A 24,182-nucleotide genomic window follows, 5' to 3' on the forward strand; every position below is an offset into this window, starting at 1 on the left:
AAAAAGTAACATTGCTTTAAGTATAAACTGAACAGTACCAAGAACAAAGCAGAAGGAGAAAAGGAAGCAACAAAAATAAAATGTCTTCTAATGAGAGGTGAAAATGACCAAAATCAATTTCATCCAACTTTGACTGTCCTTACTTACCTAAACAGCCAATGTCCCCCTGGGTGCCCAAGACCCTATCACTGCCCTAGACCCTGAAGCATCTTTCTTATGTGTCAAAATTTAGTAGGCGGCTGGCTTAAAAACAATGATGCTTGAATTTTCTAAACATGTTTCTTAAATATTCAGTAAAATTCTTTGGCAAGGGGGGCTTAAATTGTGTCCAAAAAAATGGGTTGTAAATAACAGGAGAGTGAAAGAACATACTAAATACAGCCCTTATTCATTGGAAAGAGTGAGGGGAACCAGGAGCTACATACTGAGTTGTAGGGATGGGGTTAGAGTCACTCTTGTGAGGGCAGGAGTGATGTGACAGATATGAACAGGAGAGGATTTCCTATTTGGGAGAAATCTAACAAGTGACTCCCGTACTCCTTGCCATGATACCCTCTGAGGCTCGGCTGGGAGACCAGAATCAATGTTTCGTCATCAACAGCTTTCCTTTCATTCCTTGGCCTCACAGCAAAAGAAGCCGTGAGGCTCTAGACAGTGGTGCACAGAGGCTGAGGCCACTCGGCTCACCAGGGATGTGACATCCTAGCTCTGTTCGTATTCTACCGACCAGTACGTCTGGAGCACAGCTGCATGTCTTAGAACACATCTTGAAGGAGCTATCACCTCTTCTAGGGGGGCTAATTTTGGCATGGGGAAAATGGACAGATTTTGGTGAGTGGCCAGAATGTCTTACAAACTGTGTGAGGTTCAGAGTCTTGTCTTGGTTTGCGACCGGTGTTTCCCAAAGAGTAGGGATCTCTCCTCGTGTTATTTCAGGATGAATACCAAAGCTTCAGATACAATATTTTGAGTGGTACGACTACTGGAACAATGAGAGATCTCATTTTGAAAGGAACGAGGGTAAATATATGTACAGAGATACAGTCCAGCTCAGTTTCATGCCATTGAGTTGTGTATGTCTTCACGCTATTTCAAGGGCTTACAGAAAAGCAAGTTGCTCATAATAAAGCGGATGCTTCCAATAAACTCCATCAAATGAAAGCATGCCTGGATCACGCATAATGAATTATGACCGCTTTTCTTTAGGAGATTATCAATTTTTCTCTGAAACTCGATTATAATGTATTCTTGAGTAAAAGTATACATTCAGAAAGGAAATGAAACCTCAGGAAAAAAGGTCAGTGCAACTGTATGACCTTCAAAAAAGCCTCTTTAAACAATATAAGGCTTCTTACCTCTTTAAAGGGATGTACGTGTTTTCCAGCATGAGCCCCCTTAAGTTCACTTTATCTACATATTCAAATCCTATCTCTACTGCCTGCCAGTGTTTGGAAACCAGATTTTTAATTATCGTAAATAAATCTGGGAAGAAAAAAGAAAAGACTAAAGGAAGCTTTGTTTTCTAAATACTAATTTAATCCAACCACAGCAAGAGGAAACTCAGAACTGACTTCCAACTTTTATTTAGGTTACATAAGACAATTAAAATTCACCAGAAACTTCCAAATATAGTTATCTTGAGGAATCACAGATAAACACCACAAAAAGTTCCTTGGTGACAGAAATTCACTTAATAGCAGCATCTACAAGAACAACAAAGCAAGTAGTAAACTCACAAGAAGGAACAGCAGTCGTGGAATTGACAAGTGTAATATGGCCCGCACTTACCACATGGATAGCTATCTCCTGTCATCCAGCTCAGTTGACTGATAATATATCTGACAGAAATGGCCTCTGGCAGGGGCGTCTGGGTGGCTCAGTTGGTTGGGCGATAGGCTTTGGCTCAGGTCATGATCTCACAGTTCGTGAGTTCAATCCCTGCATCGGGCTCTGTGCTGACAGCTCAGAGCCTGGAGCCTACTTTGGATTCTGTGTCTCTCCCTCCCTCTACCCCTCTCCTGCTCACACTCTGTGTCTGTCTCTCAATAATAAATAAATGTTAAAAAAAATTTTTTTTAAAGAAGAAATGGCCTCTGGCAGGCTTTTCTCATACACTAAGTACTATTCCGACCACCAGCTGAGTAACAAACCCAATGGTTACCCCAGTCCTTCTTTCCCTGCTTGTTAACTACCCTACCGAGAGGTGAGAAGCCTGTACAGAGTGAGACTCTGCTGGTCAGGCCGGAGTTTGGCCCATGGACATGCTTACCACTCTTGTTACTAGGGGAATGAGATCCAGAAGAGGGCCTGTACGTTTAGAGGAAGAGAATGGAGGCCCAGTTGGCCTCTAGAAGGAGCTCAGGATCTTTCCCACTCATCCTCCCCCTTGGTTCCCCAGTAGGGATGGGTCAGGACATTGCCTTTTACTCTGCCCCACCAGGCCAAGGACATTTTATCGTTTGCTTTAAGAGCAGATGAGATACTCCTTCTGTTGAGTTCCTTCAGTGAGTTCTGTCTAAATGGGTGCTCGCGATGACAAATGTTGAGGTGTTGGGTTATGACTAAGGAATGATATGAGAAATAAGAATATCCTAACCCTGCCCTAGACCACCCATTTTCAAGGGATTCTGAGGGAAGATGAAGGCAAAGAGGATGAGACACAGCAAACGGATGCTTCTAACAAGCAAAAGATTCCACCCTACCACTAAGCAGAGCTTGAGTGAGCAAGACTCAGCTTGAAGAATTTCCTTTCACCAAGTCTGATCAGAACCAAAGTAGGCTGTGAAAACAGTCCAAAGCCTGCTTTCCTCAGGGCTCACACCCAAGTGCCAGACCTATCTTGTGAAGTGAGAGGCCACTTCCACGGAACCAGATAAAAGAGGGCATGACGCTGAAGGAGCATAGAAGAGGCTGTACTTGGAGACCGTGTACAGCTGCACACACTGGCATTGTACAAAGGCACCAGGAAAAAGGGGGAAACGGGCTGAAACCAGCCTGCACTCTAAGTGCTGTGTCCTGCCAAGAGCTGTGTCCACCCAGGGGTGGGGGTGGCCTTTTTAGCTTTGCATGAAGGTGACATTAGGCTGGCAGCTCTGTTGGACAGGCCTCCTCCCTGCTTCCGTGGAAAAGCCGACTACCTCGCCTCATTCACATTTATCAGAGACTGTCCTCTCAGCGCACTTAGAACAGTCCTCACTCATAAGGTGTCATCGGAGATACCAGATCTTGGCATTTCTTCTTATCAATATCTTCCAGTTCCTTAACACTTTTCTGAGATCTTCTCCTCTGCCCCAGCCCTATTCTTAAAAATGTCTGGATATTTATCACCAGATGCAGGTTTCGTGACTCATCCCATTTGCTGATATATACAATCTCGGTAATGATGTTCATCTGGGGCACCTGGGTGGCTCAGCTGGTTAAGACTGTTGATCTCAGCTCAGGTCTTGATCACGGGGTCGTGAGTTCAAGCCCCACGTTGGGCTTCCACACTAGGCATGAAGCCTACTTTAAAAAAAAAATGATGATGATGATGTTCATCTCCTGGGAGCTAATCTGAGACCCCTTTGAGCATCAATGTCTGGTTGTTTTCTTACTGATTTACACCCTCTGGCAGAGGAAGCTGCCATGAAGAGTAGCTACAGGTAGGCTTCCGGTAGTCTTACAGGAGTTAGAAAGAGCCTTGGCATACTTTTCCTTACAATGTGATACTTGAAAATGGTAAAAGGTGTTATTATTTCATAACATTTTTATCATTATTTATTTCTTATTACTTTATCATCACTTAAGCATATGATCAATAAGAACATGTGACAATTCATAAAAGTGCAAAGAGGAAACATCCCAAATTCGGTCGAACACCAACTGTTGACCTTTTCATGAACGATCTTCACCCTCTGCTCCGTGTGCACGTGTGTGAGCGCTCATACACGTGGCCCATGTCTGTACAACACCGGGCCGATACTTTGATTCTACCAGGCACATTATGGAGACAAAGAGAATGAAGCACAGTTTCCTTGAAATCTACAGTTATCTTCAGAACCACCTTGGGGAGACACGGCCGGGGTGTGATCAGGGAGAGAGACAAAGGCGGTGTTGGTCACATCTGAAAATGTGATCAAAGAGCCGAAGCAAATAGGGCAGAATGTTAACATCTGTTGAGCCTGGGGAGCAGGGCAACAAGTGTTTGCTTTAGCATTCTCGTATTATTCTGTGAGTTTGAAATGTTTTTGTAACTTCCTAAAACAAGCAAGGGCAACAATTGCTGTGAAGACGTAGCGCGTGATGTGTCCGTAGAAGTTCCGCTGTTCCTGGGGTCTCCGCTGTGGTCTTTCTTTCTGGGAGTGTAGACTCTTCTGGCTTCTCATAAACCGCTCTTTACAGAGCACAGAGACATCCACTAGAGAGATTTCTCATCAAAAAGACTGGATAACCCTCCCCTGAAAAAAGAAGAAATCATCCTTTCTCCTTAGTGCAGTGCTGATTGCCCCGGTGTCCCCAGCGTAACTGTGTGAAAACAAAAAACACTGAGCCCAAACTTGTAATGCAGGCGTTTGAAGTTACAATTTCTCTTCACTATTAACATCCAAATGATGGATCTCTGGGAGACTGAAACTTGTTTTAAATTGTTCTTGTTTATTTTTGAGAGAGAAAGAGAGCACAAGAAGGCGAGGAGAGAGAGAGACAGAGAGAGACAGAGGATCCAAGGCCAGATCTGTGCTGACAGCAGCAAGCCCCATGAGAGGCCCGAACTCACAAACGGTGAGATCACGACCCGGGGCCGAAGTCCGACTCTCAAATGACCGAGCGACCCAAGTGTCCCCCCAATTTTTTTTTAAGTTGTTCAGAGATGACAGATTGATATAAATTCATGACTTTGGTGCCTGCGGCCTGAAGGTTTGTTTGAGCTGGAACAGTGTCAACGCACAAAATATCACTGTGGTCAGAGTTCACTTCCCTGTGCGTTACACACAGCAGCGTGCTCTTCCAGAGCCTTCTGAGCCAAGGGATTTCGTTGACAGGGTGTCCTGACTTCATCTGGAGCCAAGATTATTAGCCTTTTTAGGATTCAGATGATGGAACCAAGTTCTTGAAGGGCTCTGACAGTTCAGCCTAGGAAGTCTGCCCTTCTGGGCAATTGCTGAAATGCACCCAAATATATCAAAATCCATTCTTAAAATTTTATCACATAAAAGGAAATACATAATGAGATTATAGAACATGTGTAGCAGATTTCCATGCAGGCTGTGGAGCCTACTTTTTCAAATTTTCATATGGTAGTACAATTTTCATTTACATCTCCTTTACGTACTCAAGAGAATCACTATTAGTCAAAAGTAACAACTGTAAAACTCCACGTAGTGAGTTTTCACTCCACGGTCCAGAAGAAGGATAAAAAAATTAGAGAGAGGCACCTGGCTGGTTCAGTCAGTAAAGCATACAACTTTTGCTCTTGGGGTTGTGAGTTCGAGCCCCATGCTGACTGTAGAGATTACTTAAAATCTTCAAAAAAATTTTTTAATGTTTATTTATATTTGAGAGAGAGAGAAAGAGAGTGAGGGAAGGAGAGGGAGTGGGGGAGGGGCAGAGACACAGACACAGAATCTGAAGCAGGCTCCAGGCTCCTAGCTGTGAGCTGTCATCCCAGAGCCCGATGCAGGGCTCGAACTCATGAGCAGTGAGATCATGACCTGAGCCAAAGTCAGACGCTCAACCAACTGAGCCACCCAGGCACCCCTAAAAATTTTTTTTAATGTTTATTTTATTTTTGACAGAGGGAGGGGCAGAGAGAGAGAGAGAGACAGAGAATCTGAAGCAGGCTCCATCCAGGCTCTGTGCTGACAGCTCAGAGCTGGACCCGGGCCTCAAACCCATGAACTGTGAGATCATGACCTGAGCTGAAGTCAGACACTCAACTGACTGAGCCACCCAGGCGCCCCTGAAAGAAAATCTTTAAAAAAAATTACAAAGTAAATCTTGAAAATCCCAAAGTCTTGACAGTCAAAATTCATGGAAAACTTCTATAGAAATGTTGAAGGATACTGAAAAATTGACTTAGAGAGTCTGCATTTTTCGATAAATCAGAATTTGGTCCCCATTATTTAAAGGCTATTATTTGCCCCCTTGGGAGGAGACAGAATGGCTTGTGAGTGGGCAGTGGTAACCCAACATGAGGAGGCCTTAGCTCCAGGCACTTAAGGCCCAGCCCAGACATGGGGATCAGACACTTGTGAATTAGACAAGACTCCTGCCTCTGGGCCCATAGCCTAAACAAAATGTGCAGCCTGAAAACGGGGAATGAGCAATTGGCCAGTTGAAAAAGAAAAGAGAAAAAGCTAACCCTCCACCCTCTCCTCTCCAGCAAAGGCCACCATGTTTCCTGAAAGACCGTGTAACAAACAGCCTGGCCAACAGACTGGGTGGGCGGGCACCAAGGCCTGGTGCTGTCTCCAACAGGGCGGCCAGCTGGGCCAAGAGACATGGGAGACAAGACACAGGCACACCCAAGTGCACTGGGTACAGAAGCCACGAACACACGCTACCCTAATGAGCTGCTTTTGCACTTGGGTGGAGGAAGCTCGTGACAGAAACCTTTCAAGCTTCTGTGTGGAGAAAGGACAGGTTTTCCATCCTTTTCGGGGGGGAAGGGGGGGAAGGTTGCTAAAAAGAAGGACTTTCCGAGTCTTCACAAGAGACGTGGATTTTAAGGGCAACCTTGGGTGCTACAGAACTAATCAAGCGAAAATAATAAGAAAATGAGCCTGACAGTCAGCAAGTATCTGAGGACTTTATCAAAAAGAATTAGAAAATGGACAGATTCACTGGGAGCTGCAAAGGATCAAATCTGCAAGGTGGCATTGTGTGGCTGGGATTAAATTATTTATTCATTGTTAATTTATTTATTTATGTATGTGCAAATGACCTTGCTGCTGCAGGTGCTAAGGGGCCTCTGAAAAGGCTGGGTTTTTAGATCCAGGCCTAGAATATTGGTCCATTTAACTCATTCTTTCCTTAAGGCGATCAGCACTGACTTTTATCTAAGGAGATAGAGGAGGAAAAACCATATGTGTGCACGGAATGATGCAGGCCTTGAGCAGCCCTGAGGACCCAAGTATTTCAGCTTCATTCAAGATTCTGGGGAAGGCTCCATGCAGTTTAATGTCCAAGAAATTAGCAAATGAATGCTTATGTCAATATGCGAAAAATCCCCGCTAGTTTAAACAGATAAAAAGCCTGTGGGGAAACCCCAGAAAATGCAGGCTCTTTTTCTTTCCCTTTTTAGTTAATTTTTAAAAGAGGGCCCAGCACTTCTGGAGTTCTATGGAAACCCGCAGAAGTTACAAAAAATAAAAAAGGTCTAGTGGATGCTTGATCTTGTACATGCTTGAAATAGTCTCAATGTGACTACTGGAAGAAATAAGATTTTATCAGATGTTCTTTGTACCGTGTTCGTTATTCACTAATGTCCTGCCCAAATTGAAAAGCACAGAACCCATCTTTCCCTCTCACACATGCCTACAGCATGAAAACAAATAATTACTCTCTCTGTACAGCAACAGTTTGTAGGGGAAACCTGAGGGAGAAATCAATAGGGATATTATTTTCCCTAAATTTAGGCAGATAATGATGAATGAAAATGGTCATCCTGTGTTCCTGCTGACCCAGCACAGTGGGGACACTTGTGTCGGACATGACCTCTGGAGGAACAGAAAAAAGAACTCAGCGTGGGGGGGCTCAGACAAGAAGCTGTACATATTGAAGCCAGCGACCTCATGCTAGTGAGTTCTCCTTAAGGAGAAAGGCCCACTTTGCAAAGGAGATATTATATGACAGTCGAAGATCCCCGAGGGAGAATCTTTCTACAAGATTGGCAACGGACATGAAACAAATGATCTGACTTGGGAAACACTGCCTTTCATAATATACAGCTGCCTCTCAAGGTGAATTAAAAATCGCTTGCCATCATATCCTTTACTGATTTTTTTGTGGGCAAGAATATACAAATTAAATCTGCAATAAAATAAACAATATTCAAATTAAAAAAAAAAAATCGCTTGCACTATAAAGAGGTAAGCTTTCCCCAGAAGGAGTGGGGGGCAGGGGAGGGGCACAAAAAAAAAAGAGAGAAAAACCCGACCAAACAAAGGAAATGTCCTTAAATACAACAGCAAGATTTTGTTTTACATATTCAGTTGTCCTTGGTCCCTAAAATAGATTAGTACTCAAGTACTAAATAAATTATTAAGTCCTAAAGTAGAAAAGGAAAACTACAGAGGACTTTTCCACGTTGCCAAACATCCTTAATTAATTTGCAAGTTGTAACTATTTTAATGGTAAATGACAAACTGCCTCAAGAATAAAAACTTCAACATAATTTCTCCCCTCATAAACTTCTTGGATTTATCTGAGAATAAAGGGATAGTCAGTCTAAAACCAATAGCAGTTATAATTCTAATTTATAATTCATAAAATTATAAATTCCTTAGCTATATTTTCAATTTCTGAATCCCATAATTAATTTTCATATGTTATAGTTCTATTTGGTTTGTGGCACATCACAATTTATCTATGCTTATTCTGAACAGGAGTTTTAAAAGCACTTTATTTCTAGTTAGGTTTCCATTCATAATACGGATAGTGAGGTATCTGAAATAACTAAGCAGCACATTAAAATTCTTCTCATAATGAATAGATGAGACTTCTTCCCCATTCTTGCAGATTAAGGAGGATATTTATTTTAATAACAGAATAAAAGGAATCAAAGTAAAGATCTATCCCAAGGTATTTTATAAAAAAAAAACCCAACTACCTAGGAAAAAAGCAGTTTGTCTTTCCTGGTATAAGAAGATAGAACATGTCATTAAAAAAACAAAAAATCTAGGGTGCCTGGATGGCTCAGTGGGTTAAGCCTCTGACTTCAGCTCAAGTCATGATCTCACAGTTAGTGAGTTCAAACCCCACATTGGGCTCTGTGCTGACAGCCTGGAGCCTGGAGCCTGCTTCACATTCTGTGTCTCCCTCTTTCTCTGCCCCTCCCCAGCTCACACTCCGTCTGTCTCTCAACAACAAATGTTAAGAAAAAAATAAGAACAAACCCAACTCTGATACTCATGTATTAATTTGTGCTCTGTAAGCAATTTGCAAATGAGTAGTAACTTTGAAGAGTTAAAGTTGAAATATTTCAATCACAAAATGTTTTATGGAGGGGAGAAGAGGAGAATCACCATCATTTTTTTTACTTTCTTTTAATCAAAGTTTGATTTATTAGAAACTACCAGGGCGGGGCGCCTGGGTGGCGCAGTCGGTTAAGCGTCGGACTTCAGCCAGGTCACGATCTCGCGGTCCGTGAGTTCGAGCCCCGCGTCAGGCTCTGGGCTGATGGCTCGGAGCCTGGAGCCTGTTTCCGATTCTGTGTCTCCCTCTCTCTGCCCCTCCCCCGTTCATGCTCTGTCTCTCTCTGTCCCAAAAATAAATAAAAAACGTTGAAAAAAAAAATTAAAAAAAAAAAAAAAAAGAAACTACCAGGGCACAAATTAGCAGCTATCACCAAAATGGACTCATTTTAAAAATCAGCACCCTAAGATTGCTCAGGGAACAGACTGTGCTCAGAAAAGAGCTGAAAAAAATCACAAAATTTTTAAGTATCAATTTTCCCAATTAATTTTCATCAGCAATATCTAATTCACTACCTGTTGTAAGCTTGAAATGTCAAAATAATCATTCAAAAATAAAGCTCGAGTACTGAATTTTATCATTACAACATTTTGCTTTTTCATTGAGTGGAGATTTTTTTTTTGTTGGTAGCTGCTCATGCAGAACACGAGCAGATGCTCTGGTCTGGTGAGGGCATCACAGGACGCTGCTTCTTAGGGTAATGCGGAGCTGGCCAAGAAATTCAAAAGTTGTCCTTTTTAAACCCTGAGGTCATAAAGAGCAACTAAAGCAAAAAGAAAAATCTGTATTTTACTGTGCTCACCCTTTTCAAGTCATACATAGGTATTCGTTCTCTCTTTTTATAATAGCAATAAGCAACAGCAACATGTTCTGGATAGATGCCTTAGAATGTTCTAGGCATTATGCTAAGCAATTACCTTAGATGGTTTCATTTCAGACTCAAAATAACCCAGGAGGTAGGTATTATTATTTCCATTTTCCAAAAGGGGAAAGTGGTCATCAACAAGGTTAAGTAACTTGCCCCAGGTCAAGCAACAGTAAATGGTACAGCTGGCTTTGAACTTGTGCCAATCAATCTGATTCCAGAGTCTGAGCTCGTAGATACTATGGTTCTGTCTCTTGCAAGCATCTTTTACTTCTGGCTTTTTGTCTTCTTGTGTTGTTTTGGACACTGACGAAGAGTTACCATTGATTTTCATGGAGAACTCAGCCTTGTATTTATCATTAAACAGGCCACAAGAACGTGCTTTCTTCAGTGTCATTTCATTTGTCCCTCAAAACCGATGGCACTCTGAAGGTGCAGGTGGCCCAGGAACTCTGGCCCTTCCCTGACGTCAGTGACTCTGCTCACCAGTCCTCATGTTCAGAACCATCATTCTCTTTTCTCTGTTTTTGCTTTATTATCTCTTATCTAATACTTCTCAAAGCCTGATAGGAATAACAGACATTTATATGTAGCACTTCTATGTGCCTGGGATGGATCTAAACATTGTACGGACACTAACTAGTAATATCCTCATTAACACCACCACTGGGCAAGTGTAATCATTAATCCCCACTTATAGATACGGAACAGAGACAAAGGTCACGTAACTTAACAAAGGTCACACAGGCTTTGGTGATCTAACCAATTCACTACACTGTGTGATAGACAGCACCTAGAATTATTTATTTACATCTTTATTTTCTGCCTCCTACTTCTACTAGGTAAGAGGAGAAGAACTTCTGTCTTACCCACCACTGGATCTACACCACTTAGAACGGTGTCTGGCACACAGTAGGTGCTCAATAAATCTGTTGCCTGACGGACAGCTTCTTTCCTATCTTCCAGTCTTCAAGGGCATTTCCCTGACCCTATACGTATTCCCAGATAACACAAGCACCTCCTTAATTTCATATGACATACTAGTCATTCACAGACCATCAGGTGCAATCTTTGGGTCTTTTGCTTTTTTCAAGGTTTTCTGGTTTTGTCTTTTGGTGGGGGGAATAGAACTGAGCCGTCTGCTGGAAGTGCATCCCAGCCTCAAAGCTTACAGGTCTCTGAGGTGGAAGGAGAGAGACCACAGGGACACATTTCTCTGTCGTGCTCAGTCCCCCAGGAAGATGGTCTCTCCCTACAACCTGCATTACTTCACTCCTTGTGCGTGCTGGCTGCTGGGTTTGCCCGGAGAGAGTCAGGAGCAGCAGATGGGAGGCTGGGAGGAAGTTCCATCCCTGCGCTTCCTCTGCCTGGGTGCCATGGCTTTGCCGGTGGCCGCTCCCTCCGTGACTAGCAGCTTCTCCTGGGTGGTCCCCCTTGCAGCAGTTGAAGGGTCCTCTCCTCCACCTCCCCTGGCCTCCTCCAATAGCGCTGCCTCCCTTCGCTACTCCAGGCCTGATGGGAAGGCCTTCCCACTGCGCTAGGTCTTGGGAGCAACATCCCTCACAGGCTCCCTCAATCTTGCGCACACCTCTGGAAGGGTTCCTTCATTAAATATGCTTCAAAATGGCAGCTGAAAGGTCCTCCTTCTTCCTGCCGGGATGCTGACACAGAGACGCCTGGTCTACCTCCCACCCAAGGCAGCACAGCCCTCCGCAGCATCCTCAGCTTCTGTCTGCTCACTGCCAACGTTCAAAGGAGTCTTCTTCTATTTATTAAAATGTTATTCCTCTTCCAGGGGCAGGAAAGATCCTCCCAAGAAATCCTGTTTCTGTCTGCTGGAGCACACAGAGTAAGCCTCCTTTTCCCTCCGCCCGACAGCCCTGTAAATATTTAACCACAGCTGTCGTGGCCTCCCCCAAATCTTCTCTTCCCCAGGCTAACTGCATTCCACTTATTTTCCACTTCCTATCTCCCCACGCCTCCATCTAAATGCCTGACAACAAGGGAGTGGAGAAATAGGAGAATAAATTTATAATAATTGATAGGTGTGAGTGGCAAGATAAAAGAACCAGGAAGGAAGCAGAATTTGTCTACTTCTGACTTCATCCCTGGGGCTCATCCGTCAACTTCTCGCTACATATTTTTATTGTTATTACCACTTAAACTGATTTATCACGCCACAATTCCCTTCTCCTGCACTTTTTGTATATTGGTAAAACATCCATAATATAAAAGTTAACATTTTAACCATCTTTAGGTACATGGCTCGGTGTCATTAAGGACATTCACATGGCTGTTGTACAACCATCACCACTATCCATTTCCAGAATTGTTACATCATCCCAGACGCTTTGTACCCATTAAACACCAACTCCCCATCTCTGTCTCCTCTTGTCCCTGGTAGTCTCTATTTTCCATCTCTATGCCTTGCCTCTTCTAGGTACCTCATGTAATGGAACCACACGATATTTATCTTGTTGTGTGTAGCTTATTTCACTGAGCAATAATATCGTAAAGATTCATCATGTTGCAGTGTGTGTCGGAATTTCCTTCCTTTTTGAGGCCGTGTGACATTCCGCTCTAGGGGCTAGACCACATTCTGTTTCTCCATTTGTCTGTTGATGGACCCCTGGGCTGTTTCCACCTTTTGGCTATTGTGAATACTGCTGCTGTGAACGTGGCTATATAAATGCCTGTTTGAGGGTCTGCTTTCAATTCTTTTGGACATTTACCTAGGAGGAGAATTGCTGGATCACATATTAATTCTATGTTTAACTTTTTGAGGGACCCACACACTTTCTCACAGTGGCTCTCCCCTTTCACGTTCCCATCAGCAGAGTACAAGGGTTCCCATTTGTCCACATCCTCGCCAACACTTACTAGTTTTTGGTTTTTTTTTTTTTTAAACAGCCATCCTAATGGCTTTTTGAAAAAAAAAAACAGCTTTATTGATATAATTTATATATGATAAACAGTATATTTAAGGCATATAATCTAAGTTTTTACCTATGTATACACTTGTGAAACCGCTATCATGCTCAAGATTACTTCCATAGCTATGATTCCAAAAGTTTCCTCAGGCCCCTTCAGAACCCCTTACCCCTGCCCCTCACCTTTCCCAGGCAACTTCATCCATTTTTTTAACCCTATGTATTTTGGGATATCCTGCTTATTCCCTTCCATCTGTGAAGCTGATCTCTTGGATCAGATGAAAGCAAGGGGTGCCTGGGTGGCTCAGTCAGTCAAGCATCCGACTCTTGATTTCGGCTCAGGTCATGGTCTCACAGTCATGAGACCCAGCCCCACACTGAGCTCTGTGCTGACAGTGTGGAGCCTGCTTGGGATTCTCTCTTTGCCCCTTCCCTCCTCAAAGTAAGTAAATAAATTTTAACAAGAAAGATGAAAGCAAAATTTCTTAGCAGATATTTTCAACAGATTTTACACATACCAAGTCCACCCTTCCAGAAAGCCACAACAAGAACAAAACAAGTGTCAAGAACAGAATTTCTTTGAACTTTCAGTCTCTGCTTATACCTCCCTCTTTCCCAAACAGATGCCGAGAAATCAGATTCAAATTACAGTTGCCTTAGGGGTAAGAATTCTTATTCCAATTTTATAAACAAAACAACTCAGGCTTCAAGAGGTTAGACAACTTGCTCAGGATCCCACGACTTGACACCAAAAGCACAAGCCATTAAAGAAAAACTAGTAATTTGGACAGCATCAATATTTAGAACTTTTGCACTTTAAAAGATACCATTAAAAAAAAAAACCACAAGTCACAGACTGGGACAAAATATGTACAAACCATATACCTGACAAAAGACTTGCATCAGAATATATAGACAGCACTTGACAGTTGACCAAAGTTTTTAAATGGGCAAAATATTTGAATATGCATTTCTGCAAAGAAGATATACTTAGGTCTAACAAGCACAAGAAAAGCTGGTTAAAATCATTAGTCATTAGAGAAATGCAAATTAAAACCGTAAGGAGATACCACTAGGTACCCACTAGGATGGTTATAATCAAAAAGGCAGACAATAACAAGAGCTTGTGAAGGGATGGAGAAACTAAAACCCTTATGTGAATGGGAATATAAGATGGTACAACCACTTTGGGATATAGCTTGTCAGTTGCTTAAAAAGTTACACATAAACTTGTAAGACAATCCAGCCACCCCGCTCCTAGGAACCTATTAGAGAAACGAAAACACATGTCCACACAAATGCTCATGGCACCATTATTCGTAACAGCCAAATTAAAAACTGGCAACAGGGGCGCCTGGGTGGCTCAGTCGGTTAAGCGTCCGACTTCGGCTCAGGTCATGACTTGTGGTCTGTGAGTTCGAGCCCCGCGTCAGGCTCTGTGCTGACAACTCAGAGCCTGGCGCCTGCTTCAGATTCTGTGTCACCCTCTCTCTCTGCCCCTCCCCTGTTCATTCTCTGACTCTCTCTCTGTCAAAAATAAATAAACATTAAAAAAAATAAAAAATAAATAAAAACTGGAAACAGTCTAAATGTCCATCAACTGATGAATGAGTAAACAAAATGTGGTATACCCATACAATGAAATAATATCTGTCAATTGTAAGTAATGAATTCCCAATACTACAACATGGATAAAACTTCATGACATTATGCTAAGCGAAAGAACCTCAACACAAAATACATATTGAATGATTCCATTTCTAAAAGATGTCTAGAAAAAACAAATGTATAGAGATAGAAAGTAGGTGGAAATATCCTAAAACTGCCTAATGGTGATGGTTCCACAACACTATAAATGTCCATAAATCACTGAGTTGTAAACTTACAATGGGTGAATTTTTTAAAGTAGTTTCCATGCCCAACATGGGGCTTGAAATACACAACCCTAAGATCGAGTTGAATGTTCTACTGACTGAGCCAGCCAGGCAGCCCTACAATGGGCGAATTTTATAGGATGTAAATTATACCTCAATCAACCTGTTTTTAAAAATCACACAACCGGTAAATGGTAGTACAAAATATCAGGGGAAGTTATCTTGAAAGATCTATGATTAATGAATCTATGCAAAGAAAGAGGCAGGAAGTAGAATATAAATTGGTACTGGATTTCTTCAAACTCCCTAAAAATTAAAACAAGCTTATTTGGGGGACTGCATTAAGCAACCATTTTTCTTTCATAGGAAGCCATTAATAACTTTTATAGCCTATTTTGCCGTGTTTTAGATTTCTCATGTTTTTTTATTCAGTCTATTATTTTTTTAAAAATTTTTTTTTTCAACGTTTTTTATTTATTTTTGGGACAGAGAGAGACAGAGCATGAACGGGGGAGGGGCGGAGAGAGAGGGAGACACAGAATGGGAAACAGGCTCCAGGCTCCGAGCCATCAGCCCAGAGCCCGACGCGGGGCTCGAACTCACGGACCGCGAGATCGTGACCTGGCTGAAGTCGGACGCTTAACCGACTGCGCCACCCAGGCGCCCCTTATTCAGTCTATTATATTCCCCAAGATTCTGTTAAATTTTATACGGGTTGAATAACTTTTTGGTTTTATTTTAAACTTTGTTTTATTTGAATTCCTGTAACTGAAAGCATTCTAGTAAACAGTAAGTAGTTATAGGGGTGTCTGGGTGGCTCGGTCAGTTAAGCATTCAACTTCGGCTCAGGTCATGATCTCATGGTCCGTGGGTTCGAGCCCCACATTGGGCTCTCTGTTGTCAGCACAGAGCTCACTCTGGTCTCCCTCTCTCTGTCCCTCCCCCGCTCTCTCTCTCTCTCTCTCTCTCTCTCAAAAATAAACAAACATCAAAAAAAAATAAGAGTAAATAGTTACTGTGAATGTACTCCTATGACATAAGAACAGTCTCTGAGCTTCTCTGAGGATGTCCAAAGGACTGGTTACTGGGCTAACTGCACCAGCCAGCTCTCCACGTTATTATTTCTGTAATATGGTGGTCATTACTTATGAGCAGTTCAGGCTTCATGGATACAGATAGAATATTGCAATGCAAAATTATCTGTGGCAGGAATTTAGTTCTCAACCACAACACTCATCTGCCCTTCCTCCCTCGCCCTCTTCCTAGCTGGGCACATTGCTACTCAGAACAAACGCTTACATTTTCCAGCCACCCTTGCAGCCTGCCTTATCCATATGCCTAAACTGCAGCTACATGTTATAAACAGAAGTGCTGTGTGAGATTTCTGGAAATGGTACTTAAAGTGAACAGACCCAGTGGAAAGAAACCCCAGTTTGCCCTTCTGCTTTCTGTTCTTCTTCAGGCCTGCCACTAGGACTGAGAAGTTCTGGGCTGCCTGCCTCCGTCTTCTTTTATGGGATGGAAAACCACTTCTATTTTGTTTAACAGACAGAAGCCAAGTTTCTTTTACTCACACAGAACCTCATCCTAATTGACACACTGTCTAACAGAAAAAGAATCCACTGGAATCATTTCTGTCAGGAAACAAGACAGAGGAAAGCAAGCAAAGTGCGAATGCTGACAGCAGTGTGTCCGTGAGGCCTCAGCACAGGGGGTACCGTGATACTCAGTAGCCATGGTTACAAGGACTACAGCTGCCATATTGGAAGTCATCTCAATAATAGGATTTCTAGAACTATACTTAATGATTGCTGCCCAGTGAGGCAGCAAGGGGTAAACACTCACACATGTCACATGCTCGTTTCCTAAATCTGATTTATCTTTTCCTAAGATTGGAGAATTATCACAAGGTGAAAGCCAAGTCCACCCAGGAATCCCTGAAACCCTGATCCAATCACAGGAATATTCCCTCAAAACACAAAAGTGTCTAACAATTTGTAGTTTCTTAAAATTCTTAAGAATACAGTACTTGTCGACCATGTAGATAGTGAAAATAGTATCTAGTGTCTGTTATGGTCATCAATCGGGTACATAAAAAATGTGCCTTCAGACTTAGATTTGCCAGGTGTTGAGTAATGTGGTGGCTATCTTTGTGCTACGTGCAGGTAAATGTTTAGCGAATATTTCAAAGGAGACCAAATTTAATTAATTTTATACCCGTGACAGTGGTGAGATAATGTGCATGCCAATGTCCCTGGTGTGGAGTTGTTACAAAATACAAGTTTTAATGACTGGTGGAATAAATGTGGGTTGGTAGTTTGAGCTCTGGTGTGGATATATGTATTACTAATTTAGGCTTAGAAATATTAAATGACTATGAAAAGTACTTAGACTACATAAAAATTCCTGAAATTAATCTTTGCTCCAGCGTCCCCAGGAAGTCATCTTTTTGAGTCTCAGACTCCTTCCCTGTACCAAAAACAGGATGGACAATGTGACCTCTAAACTTCTTTTTACGGCTAGCTTCCTACAAACATGAATTTTCTCCTGGGAGTAACACACTACAAAAATAGAAATAAAAATAAATAAATAACTGAGTAAATGCGTTGTTTTCAGATTTGCCGAATGGGAAATTTTCTGGGAATAAACCAACACACATCCCAATATAGTTAAGAGTAAATGATTTGGATACTGAGGCAAATGAACTTTCCTTTAACATTTCAAGTTACTAGTTACTTTAGACTATCAAAGTTTACACGGTAGTATGTTAAAACTAAAAATACCCAGCACTGTCAAAATCAGAAGGGACTTGGCATGTAACTACGTGCCCATTCCTACTGCATTTAATAGACATGCTCGATACAGATACCCTCAGATAACTGCTCTGGCTGAGAGAAACACATTCCAAGGTTATCGGAATGGGGTGCATTTGTGTGTGGTAAATAAAGTGTTCACAGAGTCCTTCTGCTTTGGGGTTGTTCATACATTGTCTCTGTAATTTAAAATTCAGGATGTGATCACTCCGGTCAGTACATCCAACCTGCCCAGGCTGAAACAACCTTCAAGGGTCTGGAAATTAGAAAGTGTGGCTGAGAAGCTGTTGGGGCTGACAGGTCAAAGGAGAGCTCATTACTTGTGTGTTTTGAGAACCTGAAATCCTCTCATAAGACTTATTTTAAGTTCCTGGAATCCTACATTTCTCTGAAATCCCTTCAGTTCATCAATAAGAACCAACTGGGCAGAAGAAAAGTTGCAAAGAGGCGATGACTCCCACCAAAGAGCCTATGGCCGCTCCTCATTAACTGTACACCAATATATTCTTATTGCTAAAATCATACCGACAGATTCTGACGTCAGTGGATTATGGGAACAGAGAACAGATCAGTGGTGGCCTGGAGGTCGGGGAGGGGACTGACCATACATTGTGAAGACAATGGATGGGTCTTAATGGTGACGGTGGCACCCATTTAGCAGAATCCACCGAACTGTATACCTAAAAGGTGTGAATTTTATTATTTGTACATGATACCTCAGTTTACCTGAGTTACAAGATAAAAATAAAGGCATATATCAAAAGACACCCACCAGACAATCATATTTAATCCAATTTTCTGGAAATTTTAAATACACGCACACATACACACATACATACATAAATCCGGGCAAGAATCAGTATCTCAACTGCTCGCCTGAGTATTAGACCAGAAGGACTTCAGCAGATGCCACACAACATTTGGAAAAGGTGCTGCCGTGAATTCTCTCTTAGAAGATAAAACGATAGTTTATCATCAGCTCTGCGGAATACATTCAGCAGTGGTTAGGTAACATGAGGAATTAGGACAGAATGCTACATCATAATTACCTGGGACTCTGATGTGGAATCAGAGCATCTGGTCACCAAATTTCCAGCCCTTATTTTCCCCTGCTCTTATGTCACAAACAAGAGACAGGATGCATTCATGACATGCATTTATTTATTTAGGAACTTTTTTTTTTAAAGCACTTTGATGACTGCCTCAATATTTTCTTAATTTTACGATGATCAATCATTCCAGTAATTTTTTCCCATGTATAGTAATGTATCAAAACTTTCCAGTTGCTGCAGATAGATTATTTTTTATAGAAAATGGAAAAGATATTCTTTTCATTTGTTTGTTTTATTTAAATTCAAGTTAGTTAACATACAGTGGAGTCTTGGCTTCAGGAGTAGAACCCAGTGATTTATCTCAGATAGACTTTCTATCAGGCTTTTCCATGTCAAAACTGTTAAAGGCCAAAGACGAACTCACTGACTGGTTAAATTTGTTACTGGGTGTAAATGTTCAGGTAATGTAACATGTTCTCAAAGAATCATCCCTTGATCCTGGCATCGTTCCTTACACTGGAAGGGCAATTGTATTGCTAAAATCAAAGCACATGAACGATACTCTAAAATGCTTTTCCTAGATAACTGAACGAATGTGAGTAAATCTGAGAAAATGAAGGAGAAAGTGGGACTAGTCATGAATCTACTCAAGGCTATTCTCTAAATTGCCTTTCTGAGAGTTCCGTTTAAACATGAGAGATAAAATGCATGAGTTTGTTTCCACTGATTCCTGAAACCCTTCTAAAATGACAGTAAGGGAATAAAAATGCTATCAACTCACAAGGACAAATAGCACAGTAGTAAAGACAACAGTGATATAAGAGATGCCAACAAAATTTTGATGCTGAAAGCACAGGGATGAATGGTAGCTGAGGAGCAGAGCTGAAGCCTCAGGACACGAACAGGGGTGTGCAGATGAGAAGGAAGTGAATTCCCAGCACAGACCCCTGGATAGGCTCAGAATCTGGATGCATCAGAGATTGCCTATCCTTGGAAGGCAAGGATAAGGAAAGGTGCTGGAAAAAGAAGGTAGGAAGTTCGACTAAAGAGCCGACAGACCCCAGGCAAACGGACAACCACCCCTCCCCCCTTCCCACCAAAAGAGGAGAAAACCAATCTTTAGAGAAACTGACCCAGTGAGGCTCTCCTTCAGACACATCAGGGAAACTGGGCCCAGGGGTCAAGAGTCACACTAAAACCAAGAATTAAGTGGAAGTCTACCCACTCAATAGTTCAACCCCAAATCCTTCATCCCCTTTGGCCCCCAGAATTCTGGTGGCCAGAACCTTATTCCCAAGGCAGAAGATAAGAAGATTCTCTATTATGGAAGGGACACAAGAGAAAAGACATCAAAATGGACATTTGGGAATCACCCAATAAAATGACTGGACCTCCAGCAATCACTGTCTTTCCACCAACACCCAGGGAGCATTCAACTGCCTTGAAAATAAATGAACACAGAAAGATCACTGAACATTTAGGAAACTCCTTACCACGAAAGATCGAGAAAATTAAAAAAATAAATTAAATTAAACAAGAAAAGGAAAGGAAGGAAAAGGAGACTAGAAAGACAACACAGGGAGAAGAAAACTTAACCTCCTATAATTAATACTTTCCGAGGATAAGAGAATTCATTTACCACCCATTCATTCAACAAAGATTTATTGAGCATCTCATTTATGTTAAGTATTGTTCTCATTTCTGAGGATGCTGAGGTTTTAAAAAGGATACAAAAATTCCTGCCTACATGTAGCTTATATTCTAGTGTATAATGTAACTATGAAACTAGGCAGAATGCTGTTAAGAGGAATAATCACACAATTTTTAAAAAGAGCTCTAATAAATTAAAAACTGTTATAACCATCTCCGTTCCTCCTGCTTTAGTTCAGGCCCTTGGATTTTTAGAGTAACTTTAAAAGAGGCCTCCTTGCATCAGATCTTACCAACACCACCCCCTCCATCCTTCTCACAGCTGCTAGAATGATTTTTATTCAACCGCTACGTCTTGATCGTGTTAGTCTTCTTCCTAAAATCCTTGAATGGTACTTCGTTGCCTTTCGGATAAAATCCAAACTACTTTGTAAGTCATTAAGGCTCTCTATGATCTGGTTCCTACTTACCCCTTCAGCAGCACTACCTACTTGCCACTCCTATTATATCCGTATCGAATCACTGCTTACAATCTGTTAAATATATGATGCTTCCTCTCATGCCTCTAGACCAGTGGTTTCAAACATGATTTCAACCAACAATACGCAATACATTTTACACTGTAACCCAGTACAGTGTTTCCCTCCCTCCCCCGGTCTCTCTCACACACACATACAATGAGGGAGCAGGAGTAGGGGAAGTTTCATGAAAGAATACTTATCCATAGTATCTGAGATGCTTTCTGATAGATTTTTTTTTTAATGCTAGCCATGACACATGAAATTGATTTCATGACCTACTAATGGGGCCCAATCAACTGTTTGAAAAACAGTTTTAAGTCTTTGCATATTTTAATGTTTCCATCACCTTTTCTTCTTCTGGCTAATTCTCACCTGTTATCAAGACCCAGTCTAAAGTGTTCATCCCTCTCCTTGCTCCCTGGATTTAGATATCCCTCTGTGTTTCTTTTCTTTTTTTTTTAATGTTTATTTATTTTTGAGAGAGACAGAGACAGAAACAGAATGCAAGCAGGGGAGGGGCAGAGAGAGAGGGAGACACAGAATCCAAAGCAGGCTCCAGGCTATGAGCTGTCAGCACAGAGCCCGATGTGGGGCTCAAACCCACAAACCGTGAGATCGTGACCTGAGCGGAAGTTGGGCGCTCAACCACTGAGTCACCCAGGCACCCCCCCCCACTCTGTGTTTCTGTAGTACGCCTGCCACTCCCTATTACCACTGTCTCTTCATTGGTTTGTTTCCCCTACTTGACTGTGAGCTTCCAGAAGGCAGTGATTGAACCCCTACTGCCTGGGAAACAGTGTCCAGCACAGAGATGACCCTCAATGAATACTGGCTTATGAATTCATCCATTCCATTCTTGAGTTGGGTAAATGGAAATGTCTAAAATCACAGAGCTCCCAATCCCTTTTTTTTTTCCTATTTGAAATAAGTAAGCTATCTCCTGGGGGATCTCTTACACATTTCCATAACAGAGCCACCCAGAAGCTTCTAGTTTTAGGCAAGAGCATTTGTCTTCCTGTTATGGTTTAGAGAGCGATTTTCAAACTTTTGTTCCAAGAGCCCCTCTATACTCTTAAAATTAGTGAGGGCCCCAAAGAGTCTTGACTTATGTGAGATTATTATGTGAGATTATACACACACACACACACACACACACACACACACACGCGTATATGTTTGTATTTATTACACACATCATGTAAGCCTCCGGAAACTCCACTGTTCACTTGTCAGAACAAGAATGAAAAAGGCAAAGAACATCTTAGTATTATTAAGAAAACAGTTTTGCTCCCCTCCACCCAGGCCTCTGAAAGGGTCTCAAGGACAGACTCCCACAGGTCCTCAGACCACAGTTTGAGAACCACTAATGCAGAGTACCTAAGCCATAGATACTGTTGCTTAAGGGGGTTCAGTAACACCTCTGCTTTTAGCACCAGAGCCTGGAACTAATTTAAAGATAAAGGAGTGTCATATGGGTCAGTTTTATTATTGATAGAACTCTTGGACAATATGGCAACAAAGATCTTTCCATTATCACCTAATCACAGTCTAAAAATCTCAACTTTCCCACGGTAAGAGCAGACTCCCACAAAACTTTTGGCATGGGAGAGCAGTCCCAAATGCATGAATCCTGTGGACAGAGGTTCTTCCAAAATCCGAATCTGAAAAGTTACTCTTCTGTTTCCGGAGAGAAGAAAACAAGGAGGGTAGAGTAGAGCTGAGAATGTCATTAGCAGAGCTCACTCAACATGGAAAGAGACACCAGGAACAAGGAATAAGTATTTCACCATAATGCTGGGCACCAACTCTGTTGCATCACACACACACACACACACACACACACACACACACAAGTCCTATTTTTTTTTTATTTTTTTTATTTTTGGGACAGAGAGAGACAGAACATGAACGGGGGAGGGGCAGAGAGAGAGAGGGAGACACAGAATCGGAAACGGGCTCCAGGCTCCGAGCCGTCAGCCCAGAGCCTGACGCGGGGCTCGAACTCACGGACCGCGAGATCGTGACCTGGCTGAAGTCGGACGCTTAACCGACTGCGCCACCCAGGCGCCCCCACAAGTCCTATTTTAAAAATAAGACAAAAACAGGGAGGGAGACAAACTGTATTTAAGAATCTTAAATACAGAAAACAAACTGAGGGTTGCTGGAGGGGTGCTGGGTGGGGGAATGGGCTAAATGGGGCGATGGATGATGGGTATTAAGGAGGGTACTTGTTGGGATAAGCACTGGGTGTTGTACGTAAGTGATGAAACCATTTCTACTGCTGAAACCATTACTACACTATCTGTTAACTATTTTGGATTTAATTAAAAATTTTTAGGGATGCCTGGGTGGCTCAGTCGGTTAAGCATCCGACTTCGGCTCAGGTCATGATCTCACAGTCTGTGAGTTCGAGCCCTGTGTCAGGCTCTGTGCTGACAGCTCGGAGCCTGAAGCCTGCTTCAGATTCTGTGTCTCCCTCTCTCTCTGCCCACCCTCCCCCCCACTCATGCTCTGTCTCTCTCTGTCCAAAATAAATAAACATTAAAAATTAAAAAAAAATTTTTAAACATAAATAAAAATAAATAACGTCCTATTTTAGCAGTGTGCCAATTTTACAAAAGTTCCCTATTACTAAAAAAAAAAAAAAAATTCTGCCTAATCTGTGAACTTCTTTATAACATTTAGTGAGTGAAACACTGAAATGTGACTTACATTCACAGAAATGGGTACCACATTCTAATACAGTGACATTTGCCTATGTTAACATCTCTGTTTAAAACACTGTTCACTTTTCTTCTCTCAGCCGATTCTTACCTTCGTCTACAAATGCTTTCCTAACATTTTAAATTATTGTTTTAAATATTTTTATTTTTTTATTATTTAAAAAAAATTTTTTAATGTTATTTTTGAGAGAGAGAGAGAGACAAAGTGTGAGCAGAAAGCGGCAGAGAGAGGGAGACACAGAATCTGAAACAGGCTCCAGGCTCTGAGCTGTCAGCACAGAGCCTGATGCAGGGCTCGAACTCACGAACCATAGGATCACGACCTGAGCCAAAGTTGGATGCTTAACCGACTGAGCCACCCAGGTGCCCCAATATTTTTATTATTATTTTAAATCTATGTTAGGAATGCTGTGTCTTTTAAAAATAACTCTAGGAGTGCCTAGGTGGCTCAGTCCGTTGAATGACCGACTCTTGATTTAGGCTCAGGTCACGATCCCAGGGTCGTGGGATTGAGCCCCGTTTCAGGCTCCACACTGAGCATGGAGCCTGCTTAAGATTCTCTCTCTCCCTCTGCCCCTCTCCT

The 24,182-nt window shown here is 42.0% G+C and overlaps 1 long non-coding RNA gene across 2 annotated transcripts in view; it reads right to left on the bottom strand.

Annotated features, from left to right (window-relative positions):
• The window catches only part of LOC131506414 (uncharacterized), a 46,824-nt gene that overhangs the window by 11,215 nt on the left and 11,427 nt on the right, over nucleotides 1-24,182 (bottom strand). The window contains exon 3 of one of the 2 annotated variants that reach the window (XR_009258920.1): nucleotides 1,570-4,436. The exons of the other annotated variant lie outside the window; for it this stretch is intronic. This is a non-coding gene — a long non-coding RNA (uncharacterized LOC131506414). Of the gene's footprint in view, nucleotides 1-1,569; nucleotides 4,437-24,182 lie in introns of those variants that run through there. 2 annotated transcript variants of the gene reach the window in all.

Source organism: Neofelis nebulosa, chromosome 3, assembly GCF_028018385.1.
Source record: "Neofelis nebulosa isolate mNeoNeb1 chromosome 3, mNeoNeb1.pri, whole genome shotgun sequence".
Classification (NCBI taxonomy): Eukaryota; Metazoa; Chordata; class Mammalia; order Carnivora; family Felidae; genus Neofelis; species Neofelis nebulosa.